The following is a 15925-nucleotide window of genomic DNA, read 5'->3' on the forward strand; positions in this document are numbered from 1 at the left end:
TAAGCCCTTTTACATTTTTGGAACTCCTTTCGAAGTGAGTTGAGAGGGCTGTGCATGTACTGACTATAGAGATCATAAACTAAAACTCTTATGACTCCCTCCTGCCCCGGAAAACACCCCAAAATGATGACCGAGATAACGATAACCTTTGATAGATGTGATTAGCGACAGCTTTTGTTATTCTCATAATGAATTTGTAACCAGGCATTATAATATGACAAATCAGGGAGTCCGAAAAACATTATGCCACCACCGGATTCCCATTGGGCAAGTCCGCCTCCATCCTACCAGTTTTCCATTAATTTTTTAACTGTCAGCTGTGGCTTGAGGTTCTAAAAACAATTAGAATGAAACAAAAAAATACCAATATGAAAGGACTGTTCATGATGCAACAAGACAACGTTTTTCAGATCCAGAAGCTGGAATTCCAGGAAGAGGAGGGACAGGCAAAGAGATTCAAGACTCATCTGAAGGGGCATATCATCAAACTAAACGATAAGGGTGGGGGGGGGTGAAAGGGGCAGTATCACATTAGATTGACAAAACTTGAGGGACTTAAGTGATGACAAAGGGAGAAAAAGAGGGATTAACCCCTCTCAGAGCGCAATGCACAATCTAGAATAGACTCAATAGGGAAGGGGGGAGGCATTAACTTGCTGAAATAAAAGACCAGTTAGGAAGAGCTCCAAAAGTTGAAAGTGATAAAGCTAAATTACTCTGTGGTCAAAGACCCCTTCCGTATGTGATTTGCTGCCAACTAGTAACCTCGGCATTTATAGTGGTGCAAAATGGGGCCCTATCCTGAAGATAGGTTAGAGTCCAAGAGGATCCTGTGAGTATGCCCTAAGTGTTTGATATAGATAAACTCTTAACATTTTTTTATAAGCTGTAGGGTCATATTGAAGTTTTTGTATTGATTTTGTGAAAATAGTATCAGAACTCATGATAAGACTGCAATGTATGAATAATCCCTTTGAGTCACTGACATTCTTCCTATTTCTTCTTCTGCTTATTTCTTCAACAGTAAATTACACACTTCCGAAAGAATATTTGGATATTACCAAGATAAATCAAGGTGAGAAGCTTATTTTATTATTTTAGTTTAAAATATTTTTGTTTGATTTTTCAGTGTATTTTATCGTATATTTTTCACCTCTAGGACTGAATTTGTTTGAAGGCGATATTGTACTCCATGACGTGAGTACTTAATTAAAATGTACTTGTCCTTTCACAAAAAAACTGGTCTTGGTTTCCTTATCTTCCATAAGAAGCTAAGACTGCTTTTGGTTCACATACAGTGACAGTCAAACAAGTCCAGGACCTGTTCCAATTTTGACGCTCTGTACATTGCGATACACTACTTTTCAGTGGGTAGTTTCACTTCATCAGCATTCTCCCAGCACTATAGGTGTAAGAACGTCCTTGGCTTTATTTCCCAATAGGCATTACACCTGCCATTGTCCGGTAGCTTGCCTGTCCTATACTGAAAGTCTACCTCTCTGTTAAGCCACTATGCAGGTTGATAGACAGGTGAACAGGAGCATAAAGACAAAGAATCCCCCCCCTTACTTCTTGTAATCCAGTGATGAGCGTGTTAGACAGAAGGAAGACACCTAGTGGATGGCACCTTGAAGTGTGTTTTTAAATAATTTTTAAATAAAATAATTTGTAAATTACATTACACATGAGAGAAGGACGACATAATTGAATAATTTTAATATGAGTTAGGGTGTTTCTATCACAAGGAAATTATCAACTGTTTTTCTTTTTTAATAATTATAAAAACAATCATGTCCCCTTAAAAAATCCTTTCGTGCAAAAGTTGGATCTACTACCACTTTTTAAATCATAAAATTATTTTCATGGAAATGTTTGGATAAAAGAGGTAACAGAAATCAGAAATTATATAAAGACAAGGTATAAGAGGTAAATTGCATTAAAAAATGTTTTCTTTTTTTTTTATTAATTACATTATCACTATGTTGATCCATGACTATCATTTACTTATCGACTTAGGTAAAAGGAAGAAATACAATCATTGGAGAAAACTATAGATGGCCAAGAGTAGTACCTTATTACTTAGAGGATAGCCTAGGTAAGAATATTTTTACACTACTATAACTATTTGACAACCCTTCCTTTATGAATTGCATAAACAGATATTATTAACTATCATGCATCAATATTCTGAATCATTTCCTTTACATGTGCGATCAAAAGGGACAAGCGGCATAATTTAGCTTTCCATGTTTTTTTTGGCTTTTATAAACTGCTTCTTTGGAAAATTAGACTATTGTTAAAATCAAGGCTTTTTATGTCAAATGAACACATTTTTAATCATGTTTTTTTTTCTTCTAAATTTTCATATTGCAAAAATCTGAAATCTTGTAATTTTTAATACTGGTCATAAGGTGTAATATTAGATTCATACTTCCTATTCTGTTCATCATGCATGCACATAAACAGCAATGCATGAGCTCAGACCTAATTGACTAGAATAGAAGTTTTTCTGGGCAGGCACTGATCTGGACAAAGGTCATTGTAAAGAGGGGAGGAGGTGAGCTGTAACATCACCTTTTGTGAATGGTGGATCCTGTGTTTTCTACTATATATTGAGGTATTGCCTTTCATTGTAATCCTGTCAGTGACTTCTGTAAAGAACAGAAAGTGTGAGTATAGTATTATGCTTAGAGGCCTGTGTGAAAATGTCCGGATTTCAGATATTTTTTCAAAGCTAAAAGTATAGAAAAGTATTATCAAACTCTTTTTAGAAAATACATTTAACATAAAAACCTGATTCAAACAAAATACCATTTTTAAGGGAATCTGTCACCAGGCTTTTGCCACCTATTCTCAGAACAGCATAATATAGAAACAGAGACCCTGATTCCAGCAATTTGTCACTTATTCGGGTGCTTACGATCAGGCAAAATTTGAATTTGCGCAGATTTTCCCACTTCATTCAGTAAAAATATTAAACTTCCACAAAGATATAATGAGGTAAAGAATCCTACCGCACTTCTCAGTAGTTACACATTAAAAGCAGCTGTGTGTCTGAGTATGATAGAAAGAAATCTGCACGCTTTTCAACCAAACAAGAGACAGGGTGAGAAAACTAGTGAAGTGATAAGATCAAGTTACAATTGCATTCTATGGAAAAAGCACTTATCTTAATGGACAACAGTGTAATCTCAGAGGTAATGACTGTTGTCCATTACCAGTCACATTGTATTGTAAGATCACTCTTCATCATGTGATTAACAATGCAAATACCTTCGAACTACGTCTAAATCAGTTTTAAGTTATTAAAAAATGGCAACTAAAATCTATCACATTTACAAGGGCTCATAAAATAGAGGGGTATATTGTAGCCTGGAGGGGTGTCGTTTGGCCGACACTGTTTAATCTGGACAGGGGTTAATTTGGCCTATTACACTGGCTCTGATGAGGCATGGGACAGTTTTTGACATGTAAGGTCAAGCCATGACTTAGCACTCACATTCCCAGAACCGTACTGAGTCTCATTAGAGCCTAGCATGAAGACGCCCGGGATTTCAGCATAAACGGCCGTGATAAGAAGATGTGACGACGACTGGATGGGGGGAGATGAAGACTGTAGGGGCGGAAAATAGTGAGCAGTAAGGTGACTTTCAAAACTGTAGTAAGCAGCACAGTAAGTGATATATCACTGGAATTGGGGTCTCTGCCCCTACATTATGCTGCTTTTTATCTTTCCTCTCAGAGATATTAGCTTGTAAAGTTTAGGTTATAGTTTATGTTAAAGTGCAACTGGATGAGATTTGGAAGTGTTTGCAACGATACATAACTCAGCTCTGCAGAGTAACTTCAGAGATCAGTAAGGAGAGGAGGGCATATTCTTTTTTCCCCCTGTATGCTGCTGCCTGATTATGACTGGTAAACCTCATGCAGGGGAAGAAGTACAAGCCCAGAAACAAACCTCTGATAACGCTCAGTTGAACTATAACATAAATTATAACCTAAACTTTACAAGCTATTCTGTCCGAAACAGAGAGAAGAAATTAAAAACGAAATTTTGCTCAGCCATGCAGGTACTATTCCTTGATGTGGTCAGTTAAACATGCTCAAACTGGTAAAAGGTCCCCATTAAGACTGTCTAGTCTAAGTTTGAACAATTTATGAATTAGGCATTTTTGATAAATCGTTCCCATATTGTAGTATTTGTCTCACTTATGCAGTAGCAGAATGGGCGGCAACGGCCATTTTTACATATTATTAATCAAACCAGCAGGAGCGCTAATATTATAAATATCACATGGTATATGGTGGTCCGCTTATATACAGTATTTTGTATTGGGCTCAAGTACTTTTCATGTTACAACACACATTCAATAATAATGCATAAATAATGTATGGCGAATACATTGTCATGTGTTGCTATCTCACCATCTTTTTGGAATTACAGAAATGAATGCAAAAGGAGTCATTCTGAAAGCATTTGAACGTTTCAGGGTAAAAACCTGTATTAATTTCCAACCTTGGAAAGGTGAAAAGAATTATTTATCAGTGTTTAAAGGAAATGGGTAAGGAATATCATTGAAGATTGAATCACATTTACAAAATCATTAAGATTTTTGAAATTGAATACATTATGTTACTCTACATAAAAAAGTTTTCAGGGTCTCCACCAGGCTTGAACTGAACCTCAGAGGAGCAGGTGAAGCCCCCGGTGGGCTCGTGTGCAGAAGTAAGCCACTTATCCCTCAAAATGAGCAGTAGTTAGCCTAGTACATTTGATTCACTATATCCAGAAAAAAGCAGCATCTCATCATTCATCCAACAAACTACCCAGTTTATGATTATATAGAGGCAGAGTAAATTTGTGAATGAGGGTAATGTAAATATAATGTAAATATTTGCATATAGCTGAACAATGGGCGTCAAGAATCAATACTACTGGTGGGCCCTAGCCACCTGTGTCTGACACTGGTCCTCATTATAATATAGCAGTATTACAAAGGATTTTTAAATATTATTTTCTTTAATGGATTAAAATAAGGATAATTTAACAAGACAAGCTTTGCAAGCAGCCTGAATAATAACAGACACCGGCACAACACACCTCTGGTTCCAATAAGGTAACCCCAACAAACACCCCCCCACACACACCTTACTTGGCCTCAGGATGGCCCTTTTCTTGTTACTGCCTCCTATCAGACTTTGATCTGACTTCAATGGCTTCTCCCTGTAATGACCAGTGTTGTTACTAATATAAGAGCCCCCCCAAAAAATGAACAGACGTATCAGTTGGTATGCATGCAAAATATGAGCATATTCATACTGGCCATTAAATAGACAAAACCCAAGACAGAAACAAAATGAACATATACCCTGCTGTAAGTTTATAAGTAAAAACAATAGTGCATATAAATAACTTAGGGTACTTAGCAAACACCGTTTTTGATTACAAAAAGCGCAAACTCCATCCCACCAGTGTCAAGGTGTACCCAAATTATGTTTATATAGCTTCCCATTTGATGGGTACTCATATTCGGGACCCGGTCCTGCTCGGCCCTTATTGACATGGACGTCACTTTGACACATAATAAGGTTTTAATACTAGAGGTTAGGACCATCCCTATTGTGGTACACCTTGATGTTGGTGGGATGGCTTTCATGCTTTTTTTCGATCAAAAACAGTGTTTACTGAGTACCCTATGTGATTTATATGCACTATTGCTTTTACTTAATTACTTACAGCAGAGTATATGTTCATTTTGTTTCTGGCTTAGGTTTAATACAAGAGCCAGTACACATCGTGGCACTTCTTCCCCAAGATATGTCGGGGGGAACCCTGACTTTCAATACCTCTTTAGCAGACTCGCCAATGTCAGCTGTCTCAGCCTCTGCAGTACACACCTTTCCTGGCATGTCACACTGCCACACTCACTTTGTCTGTTATGTGACCTATTTTTTCACACTCCACCTCATGTCATGGACAATTCCCTCATTAACCCCTTGCAGTGAAGATCCAGCACTGGTCGTAAAGCAGAACACACTTATAATAAAAGTACTAAGGTGCAATTCAGTAGCCAACAAGATTACAATACAACATTTAGAAGTCATGAACTAGACTTTAATGTACATAAAACAGCAATATATGATCTTAAGTCAGCGTCACACATTGAAAAACAATATGGCATAAGAACCAGGAAGACCGACAATTCTCTCAATGGGGCTTTCTGATGCCACTCATTTCCGCATTGAATACAATTGTTATTTTATGGTTTCAGCCACCCCAGTCTCTCTATATACAATGTTCATACCAGTATTTTGTATATGATGGAGGCAGTGGTTCTTCGTCTACTTCCATTAATCAGCAATCATATGATAGCTGAGGAGAGGTTACATGCCCATGCTGCTGGGTCTACATTTTTAGTGCTCTCTTAACCTGTAACTGAAGTCTCTATAGTTATAGGGAAAACAAGTAATAAAAGAAATAAATAAAAAAAATCAAGTTCTTTAAAAGTCTTCTCCGACCTTTTGGGGGAAACAAATAAGAATCAAGTAAAAAATGTACAATATAAAAACATAATTAATCATGATTAATAAAACTAGTTTGATAAAAAAAAGCAACTGCTGGTTAGTTAAACATGGTAAAATAATAATGTCCTGTTTTCCATAACATCAAAAAAAGCAAAAATCACTGGAGTAGCAAAAAAAAGTAAACAAGTAATAGCCAATTGATAAGTACATGCAAAAAATGGAAATTGGCCAGTATCAGAGACCGTCACTACCAATCCCACCGCTGGCACCAATTTGTCAGGGAGATCAGGAAGATTTCACTCCAATGCCACCAATTGTCAGGACCATCACACAATGGACTGACTATTGATGGGCGATGCTACTATAGCTACTAGACAGGTTACTGGGCGCTTTCACAGTGAACATATAGTATATACTCATCCAGATCCACCATTGACCAGCAACCTTCCAGGAAGAATCCAACACATGAGTATACAGTCATATGAAAAAGTTTGGGCACCCCTATTAATCTTAAGCTTAATGTTTTATAAAAATTGGTGTTTTTGCAACAGCTATTTCAGTTTGATATATGTAATAACTGTTGGACACAGTAATGTTTCTGCCTTGAAATGAGGTTTATTGTACTAACAGAAAATGTGCAATCTGCATTCAAACAAAATTTGACAGGTGCATAAGTATGGGCACCCTTATCATTTTCTTGTTTTAAATACTCCTACCTACTTTTTACTGACTTGCTAAAGCACTTTTTTTGGTTTTGTAACCTCATTAAGCTTTGAACTTCATAGCCAGGTGTGTGCAATCATGAGAAAAGCTACTTAAAGTGGCCACTTTGCAAGTTGTTCTCCTGTTTGAATTTCCTCTGTAGAGTGGCATCATGGGCTCCTCAAAAAAAACTGTCAAATGATCTGAAAACAAAGATTATTCAACATAGTTGTTCAGGGGAAGGATACAAAAAGCTGGCTCAGAGATTTAACCTGTCAGTTTCCACTGTGAGAAACATAGTAAGGAAATGGAAGAACACAGTGACAGTTCTTGTTAAGGCCAGAAGTGGCAGGCCAAGAAAAACATCAGAAAGGCAGAGAAGAAGAATGGTGAGATCAGTCAAGGACAATCCTCAGACCACCTCCAGAGAGCTGCAGCATCAACTTGCTGCAGATGGTGTCACTGTGCATCGGTCAACTATACAACGCACTTTGCACAAGGAGAAGCTGTATGGGAGAGTGATGCGAAAGAAGCCGTTTCTGCAAGCATGCCACAAACAGAGTCCGCTGAGGTATGCAAAAGCACATTTGGAGAAGCCAATTTCTTTTTGGAAGAAGGTCCTGTGGACAGATGAAACCAAGACTGAGTTTTTTGGTCATACAAAAAGGCGTTATGCATGGTGGCAAAAAAAACACAGCACTCCAAGAAAAACACTTGCTACCCACAGTAAAATTTGGTGGAGGTTCCATCATGCTTTGGGGTTGTGTGGTCAATGCTAGCACTGGGAATCTTGTTAAAGTTGAGGGACGCATGGATTCCACTCAGTATTAGCAGATTCTTGACAATAGTGTTCAAGAATCAGTGATAAAGTTGAAGTTACGCAGTGGATGGATCTTTCAGCAAGACAATGATCCAAAACACCGCTCCAAATCTATTCAGGCATTTATGCAGAGGAACAATTGCAATGTTCTGGAATGGCCATCCCAGTCCCCAGACCTGAATATCATTGAACATCTGTGGGATCATTTGAAGAGGGCTGTCCATGCTCAGCGACCATCAAACTTAACTGAACTGGAATTGTTTTGTAAAGAGGAGTGGTCAAAAATACCTTCATCCAGGATCCAGGAACTCATTAAAAGCTACAGGAAGCAACTAGAGGCTGTTATTTTTGCAAAAGGAGGATCTACTAAATATTAATGTCACTTTTCTGCTGAGGTGCCCATACTTATGCACCTGTCAAATTTTGTTTGAATGCAGATTGCACATTTTCTGTTAGTACAATAAACCTCATTTCACGGCAGAAACATTACTGTGTCCAACAGTTATTACATATATCAAACTGAAATAGCTGTTGCAAAAACACCAATTTTTATAAAACATTAAGCTTAAGATTAATAGGGGTGCCCAAACTTTTTCATATGACTGTATATATACCTTGGCAGAGTCACTGTCAAGCTCCAAAATAGCCAAAGAAAATTAGCTGCCACCACCAATCGTTTATTACAGGTCAGTTGGACGCCCATAACTGGTAATGTTGAGCCTCACAATGCTTCAGAGGTAAGGTTTATATAGCAAGAGGAACAAAGCTATTACATTTTATATATTTAATCCAACAATTAGGCAGTGCTTATAAAAACATACAAGAAATGTTACATAGAGGACAATACAATACAGTATTTATAGTAATATAAATAAAGAGTTCAACAAAACAAAGTTACTAGACCTGTTGTCATAGGAATGGTACTGTTAGAACCTTGCTGTTAGGTTTTTTTTCCTTTGCTGGTCACATGACCTTGTTGGCCTATTTAATCCTGCTCCGCCCTTCTGGCTTTGCTGGACTTCATTGTATATCTACTTTCTAGCTAGCCTGTGCTCTGTATCTAACTCTGTCAGTTTGCTTGGTCTACGGACCTCTATGTTCTTTCTATTTTGTTTGTTCGTCTGTCTGCTACTATTTCTGTTAGGAGGTGTCCCATATTCCTCCCAGTCCTTAGTACTTGTAGGGATTCCCTCCCCACATCTATAGGTCTCCGTACAGACTAGATTAGGACTTTAGCAGGTCTGATCGCAGGATCAGGTTCCCTGTTACATCGTAGGGATTCAGCTGAGTCCTATAGTAGGGACAGATTTCCTCTCTTTCCTTAGCTTTGGTAGCAGAACATAACAGTAAGTCCAGCAAGCAAATTCTCTAAGGAAAGATTTTTCTGTTCCATCATGGTGTCGGTTCAGGATTTGGCTCATCGCCTGCAGGGACTCTCTCTGGAGGTGGCCGAGCTCCGTCAGCACGTGAGTAACTGTCCTGGAGCACATTTCTTGGAGCTTAAGGTATGTTTGCCGGATTTATTTTTTGGTGAACACCGAGAATTTTTTTCATTTAAAAATGCTTGCTTATTGTATTTTCGTTTGAGACCTAAGTCCTCTGGGGATGAATCCCAGCGCGTAGGGTTCATAATGTCACTTTTGCGCAAAGAGCCTCAGGAGTGGGCCTTTTCTTTGCAACCTAGTGATTCATGCTTCAGATCAGTGGATAGTTTTTTTTCTGCTTTGGGACTATTATATGATGATCCTGACCGTGTCGCATCAGCTGAGACTGAGTTGAGACGTTTAAAACAAGGATCGGGTAATGTGGAAAAATATTGTACACATTTTCGTCGTTGGTCCACTCAAACAGGGTGGAACGATTCTGCTCTGAAAAGTCTATTTCTTGCTGGGCTCAGTGAAAGGGTTAAAGACCTGCTAATTGCTTATCCTACACCTGAGGATTTGCAACAGGCTATGCAATTAGCTATACGGGTGGATAGAAGACTGCGTGCTAGGGTTAATGAGAGCAAATCCTCTGCTATGTCAGTTTCTGGTTATGATAATGTGTGTATTAACAGTGGTGAACCGATGGAGATTGGATCGGTGGCACCTCGCTCTCAAGAAAAAGACCGTCGTTTTTCGGAAGGCTTGTGTTTCTATTGCGGAAAATCTGGTCATTTGATTAAAGGCTGTGAGCTTCGTATGAAGAAAGAAAAAAAAAATGGTCAGTCACGCCCGTATTGCCTGTTTAAATTCCAAGGGTATATTTTTAGCTGCTTCCACGATTGCTCAGGAAAAATTGATGGAATTTCGGGTGTTTGTTGATTGCGGGTCTACACTGAATGTAATTGATGGGGGATTCGTGGAAAAACTCAATTTAAAACCTGAACCTTTATCATCCCCCATTGCTGTGGTTTCTGTGGATGGCTCCCCTTTGAAGAATATTACTCTCAAGGTCAGTGAATTTCCTCTCACTATTAATGGTGTTCACCATGAGAAATTGGATTTGGTAGTGTTGAATAACTTGCCTTCTCCAGTAATATTGGGATTGCCCTGGTTAAAATTTCACAATCCTGTACTGGATTGGTCTACCAGTGAAATTAAATCCTGGAGCCATAAATGTTATGACAAGTGTTGTAACGGGCGTATTGCAGCTTTGGATAGGGGAGAATTGCCTGTTCCTATTCAGGATTTTTGGAGAGTTTTTTCTGAGAAAGAATCGCAGGTTTTGCCTCCCCATAGAGACTATGATTGTTCTATTGAATTTGTCCCTGGAGCGACTCTTCCTAAAAGTCGTTTATTTAACCTTACTATTCCTGAGAGGAAGGCTTTGGAGGAATACATACAGACAAGCTTGGCCGCCGGTCACATTAGGCCCTCTAAGTCTCCTGTGGCGGTTGGATTTTTTTTTGTAAAAAAAAAGGACGGCGGTTTACGTCCTTGTCTGGATTTTCGTGAGATTAACAAAATTACGGTACGCAATCCTTACCCACTGCCATTGATTCCTGATCTGTTTAACCAGTTATTGGGGGCCAAGTGGTTCTCTAAAATTGACCTTAAGGGGGCATACAATCTGTTGCGCATGAAGGAGGGTGATGAATGGAAGACTGCTTTTAACACTCGTGTGGGTCATTTTGAGAATCTGGTTATGCCTTTTGGTCTTACTAATGCTCCTGCATTTTTTCAGAATCTGATTAATGACATCCTTAGACCTTTGATCGGTAAAAATGTGGTTGTGTATTTGGATGACATTTTGATTTATTCGCCAGATCTGGAGTCTCATTGGCGGAGCGTGCGTGAGGTATTACAGTTATTAATGGACAATTCGCTTTTTGCTAAGCTGGAGAAATGTGAGTTCGCTGTACAGAGAATTAGTTTTTTGGGCTACATTATCTCCAGCAAAGGTTTTGAGATGGATCCGGTTAAGGTTCAGGCTGTGCAGGAATGGCATAGGCCTATTGGTTTGAAATCGATACAGAGGTTTTTGGGTTTCGCCAATTACTATAGAAAATTCATAAAAAATTTTTCTAGTATTGTCAAACCTCTGACTGATCTCACCAGGAAAGGTGCTGATGCGGTTCAGTGGTCTTCTGAGGCCATTGAAGCTTTTGTGTATCTCAAGGAGAGGTTCACCTCTGCTCCCATCCTTATGCAGCCTGATGTTACTAGGCCGTTTTTGGTTGAGGTTGATGCTTCCTCTGTGGGGGTTGGCGCAGTATTGTCTCAGGATAACGGGGATGGATTACATCCCTGTGCCTTTTTTTCAAAAAAATTTTCGGAGACTGAACTGAATTACGATATTGGTAATCGGGAATTATTGGCTATTAAACTCGCATTTGAACACTGGCGCCACTTCTTGGAAGGTGCGGAATTTCCCGTTCAGGTTCTTACGGATCATAAAAATCTGATATATCTTGATGCTGCCAAGCGCCTGAATGCCCGTCAGGCTAGGTGGGCACTGTTTTTCTCGCGGTTTAATTTCTCCGTTACTTACATCCCTGGTACTAAGAATGTTAAGGCGGATGCCTTGTCTCGCAGTTTTTCTCCCATAGTTGGTGCTGAGAAAGAGGAAAACATTTTACAAGAAGGTGTTGTGATAGCTGCTTTAGACTCCGTTTTGGAAGATGAGATTCTTAAAGCTCAGGAGAATGCCCCATCTAACACTCCTCATGGGAGGTTGTTTGTGCCTGGGACCTTTAGGAGAGATTTGTTTGTTGAGTGTCACAAATCTCGGTTGGCAGGTCATCCCGGAATCTCTGAGACCAAGAGACTGGTGGGTCGCAGTTTTTGGTGGCCTGGATGGCAGAAGGAAGTCATTAAGTGGGTGCGCCAATGTACTATATGTGCTAGATCTAAGTCCTCACATACTCCTGCTGCGGGGTTGCTTTGTCCTTTGGAGGTCCCCAGTGCACCTTGGACACATTTGGCTATGGACTTTATAACTGACCTTCCCCCCTCTGAGGGTTTTACTGTCATCTGGGTGGTCGTGGACCGTTTTAGCAAGATGTGTCACTTGGTTCCCTTCGTCAAACTGCCCTGCGCTAAAACTCTCGCTAAGGCCTTTGTCAAGGAAATTGTCAGACTTCATGGCGTTCCTACTGACATTGTTTCTGATAGGGGTCCCCAGTTCGTGGCTCGTTTTTGGCGTGCCTTTTGTGACAGGTTGGGAGTTCATTTGTCGTTTTCGTCCGGATATCATCCTGAATCTAATGGCCAGACAGAAAGGAAAAACCAGGATGTTGAGCAGTTCTTGCGTTGTTTTGTGGCAGACAATCAAGAGGGGTGGTCTGAGTTTCTGCCACTTGCCGAATTTGCTCTGAACAATCATACATCTTCTTCTGCTGGTTGTTCGCCTTTTTTTTGTTGTTCTGGGAGACATCCGTCGTTTGGGTCGTTCTCCAAGTTGGGATCTGCCGTGCCTGAGGAGGAGAATTTTTCCGGTGATTTGGAAAGAGTTTGGACGGATGTGCGTGGTAATCTTCAGGAGGCCAACAGAAAATCTAAAGACTACTTTGATAGGAAACGACAGGAGGTTTTGTTCGCTGTTGGTGACATGGTTTGGTTGTCCTCTAGGAATCTGCGGTTGAGGATTCCTTCTAAGAAATTGGGTCCCAAGTTTGTAGGGCCCTTTAAGGTGCTTCAGGTTGTCAACCAATCTGCTGTTAGGTTGGAGGTTCCTACCTCCTGGAGAATTAATCCGGTCTTTCATGTCTCTCTGTTAAAAAAAGCTGTTGTGTCGGATGGTGACGCCTCTGCCTCTGTTCCTCCGGTGGTGGAGGACGGGGAATATGAAATTTCTCGCATCCTTGACTCTAGACGGTATAGAGGTAGTTTGCAGTATCTTGTGGCCTGGAAAGGTTTCGGACCCGAGGATAATTCTTGGGTGAGGTCAGATGATGTTTCCGCGTCCAGACTTATCAGAGCGTTTCACAGGAGATTTCCTGATAAGCCTGGTCCTAGGGGATCCGGAGGATCCTCTTAGAAGGGGGGGTACTGTTAGAACCTTGCTGTTAGGTTTTTTTTCCTTTGCTGGTCACATGACCTTGTTGGCCTATTTAATCCTGCTCCGCCCTTCTGGCTTTGCTGGACTTCATTGTATATCTACTTTCTAGCTAGCCTGTGCTCTGTATCTAACTCTGTTAGTTTGCTTGGTCTACGGACCTCTATGTTCTTTCTATTTTGTTTGTTCGTCTGTCTGCTACTATTTCTGTTAGGAGGTGTCCCATATTCCTCCCAGTCCTTAGTACTTGTAGGGATTCCCTCCCCACATCTATAGGTCTCCGTACAGACTAGATTAGGACTTTAGCAGGTCTGATCGCAGGATCAGGTTCCCTGTTACATCGTAGGGATTCAGCTGAGTCCTATAGTAGGGACAGATTTCCTCTCTTTCCTTAGCTTTGGTAGCAGAACATAACAGGTACAGATCTTGCGAAGGGGAGCACTTCGATTAGAAAATAGTGCAGTCCTTACAGCACAGGTCAGAACCTGCTTTTGTTAGGTACCAGCCACTCCGACCTACCTCCCCTAGTAAGAGATGGGAGTCAGTAAATAAGATACGGGCTTAAGAACAAAAATTATGAGATCCCTGATCTTAAGGACATCTGACCCCTCGGAGGTCCCAGGTGGAAGATATTAATGACATATTTCCTATCACAATTTTATCATTCTATACATATGAGATATGGCATATACAAATTTATCCACATGGCTGATGTTAATTCTGGCCTGATAGGCAGCAATGCAAGTGAGTGCATTCTGTTTGGCACTACACAACAATGCCGGAAATAGGTCTACCGTTTTTTAAAACCTATGACTGTCACAAAACAACAATATTCATATCTGATTCATGGCCTGGCAGAGTTTGTGACATTGCCCTGTGTTGTTTTGAAGTCAGTAAAAGCCTAATAACACAAAGACAGAAAAATGTCACACAAACCTGTTGTTTCATATTCGTACTGACCACTTAAAAGGATTTGGCTGCACACAAACCCTCTGCCCAGCAGGTGGTCATCGAGCAAATGGGAGGAAGAGATTGTCAGCTCATTTTATCATGGACCTGATTAAAAATTTATAATGAAGCCTTGCTCTTACGCTCTATATGAGGCTGTCAGTAATTAAGTCCCAGAGTTCTTCTGGGTGTGAATGGTTTAAGTTTAGCTGAGTGTAGAATAAAATTTCATGTTTACAAGACAAGTCAGTGGAAAGAAGCGGAATTTTTTAAATAGAAATTTGTCAGGTATGCAGAATTTTCTCAGGAAATTCAATTCACGGCGAATCAATTAGTTGCAAATCCAAAATACTCCAAGCTTCCAGTTGCCTTGAAAATTGTGTATGACACTATTCTGTTTTCCTCACATACTAATCTTCACTGCTGTCCTGCCAGACTTATATGTACAGTTTCTTCAGTGTTTTATGTTTTTTAGGGGAGTTTCTCTGACTTATGTCAGTTCTGTGAAGGAGTGACCCTGGTGATATATTGACCCTTTAAGGTACGTGCCAACGATCAGGAATAGAAGCGTTTTGGATGCAGCGTATTTTCGCTGTATCCACAACGCTGTGTTCTACATTGCAAACACAGTGGATGGGATTTATAGTAATCCCATGACCACTGTGCTTCTATTTAACGCTGCTTAAAATCACCCGCTGTGCGGGTTTACGAGTCATTAGATGCGGTAAATCTGCATAATTCCCTAAACACATGGTGATTTAAGTGCATGATTAGAACTCAGCATTTTGGACGCTGCTATTCCTGATCTTGGGCACGTACCCTTATACAAACTTTAAAAAATGAAAAGAAAAAACGGTAAAAATTATTCAAATGGTGGCTAAGTTAACACAAAAGTCTTTAACTTGACATTAAAAAATAGAAAAAATGGGGGCTCTACCATATATGGGGGCTCTACACTGTATGAGGGCACAATGTATGCCCCATCTGATAAAAGTAACTGCCCTAACAGTGCTCACATTAGACACTACACACTAATGACTGCACTAAACAGTGAGCTCTGGTGATTAATGATTAATGTCAGCGCTATTGGGGGGCCAGAGGTGTTACTCTCACTTTATCAGTGCCTGTCTGTATGCTCCACAGCAATTTACTCTCCTCAAGTTTGAGAACCACTGTGAAAACTGACACTGAGGGCTCATTCACACTAGTGTATAACTCAGTGTTATGCAATGTTTTTTTCAGATAGCACTCAGACTAATGTTATACTATGGGGCAGTGCAGATCTGTGATTTTTTTGTCATGCCGATTTGGCATGATTAAGTAATCGCAGCACACTGCGAGTGGCTCAGCAAATCGAACACAGCACTCATAAAAGTCTATGGGTGTGTGTGAAACATCGGATTGTGTAAAGTTGCCAAGAGTGGTAGTCATGACCAAGCTGCTGTCTGG

The 15925-nt window shown here is 40.0% G+C and overlaps 1 pseudogene; it reads left to right on the top strand.

Moving 5' to 3' along the window:
• Positions 1-368: 368 nt before the first annotated feature.
• The window catches only part of LOC141264698 (meprin A subunit beta-like), a 78175-nt pseudogene continuing 62618 nt past the window's right edge, over positions 369-15925 (top strand).

Source organism: Phyllobates terribilis, unplaced genomic scaffold, assembly GCF_046119375.1.
Source record: "Phyllobates terribilis strain yellow unplaced genomic scaffold, ASM4611937v1 Scaffold_4__5_contigs__length_816908805, whole genome shotgun sequence".
Lineage (NCBI taxonomy): Eukaryota > Metazoa > Chordata > Amphibia > Anura > Dendrobatidae > Phyllobates > Phyllobates terribilis.